We start from the raw sequence: 735 nt of genomic DNA, 5'->3' as shown, positions 1-735 counted from the left end.
CTTTCTTCAATTTAAATCTGAATTTGATAATAAGGAGTTCATGATCTGAGCCACAGTCAGCTCCTGGTCTTGTTTTTGTTGACTGTATAGAGCTTCTCCATCTTTGGCTGCAAAGAATATAATCAGTCTGATTTAGGTGTTGACCATCTGGTGATGTCCATGTGTAGAGTCTTCTCTTGTGTTGTTGGAAGAGGGTGTTTGCTATGACCAGTGCATTTTCTTGGCAAAACTCTACTAGTCTTTGCCCTGCCTCATTCTGTATTCCAAGGCCAAACTTGCCTGTTACTCCAGGTGTTTCTTGACTTCCTACTTTTGCATTCCAGTCCCCTATAATGAAAAGGACATCTTTTTTGGGTGTTAGTTCTAAAAGGTCTTGTAGGTCTTCATGGAACCGTTCAACTTCAGCTTCTTCAGTGTTACTGGTTGGGGCATAGACTTGGATTACTGTGATATTGAATGGTTTGCCTTGGAAACGAACAGAGCTCATTCTGTCGTTTTTGAGATTGCATCCAATTACTGCATTTTGGACTCTTTTGTTGACCATGATGGCCACTTCATTTCTTCTGAAGGATTCCTGCCTGCAGTAGTAGATATAATGGTCATCTGAGTTAAATTCACCCATTCCAGTCCATTTGAGTTCACTGATTCCTAGAATGTTGACATTCACTCTTGCCATCTCTTGTTTGACCACTTCCAATTTGCCTTGATTCATCGACCTGACATTCCAGGTTCCTA

This window comes from Bison bison, unplaced genomic scaffold, assembly GCF_000754665.1.
Source record: "Bison bison bison isolate TAMUID 2011002044 unplaced genomic scaffold, Bison_UMD1.0 scf7180017864471, whole genome shotgun sequence".
NCBI classification, from domain to species: Eukaryota; Metazoa; Chordata; class Mammalia; order Artiodactyla; family Bovidae; genus Bison; species Bison bison.
The sequence above is the reverse complement of the archived record's forward strand: the minus strand, read 5'-3'. Positions refer to the sequence as shown.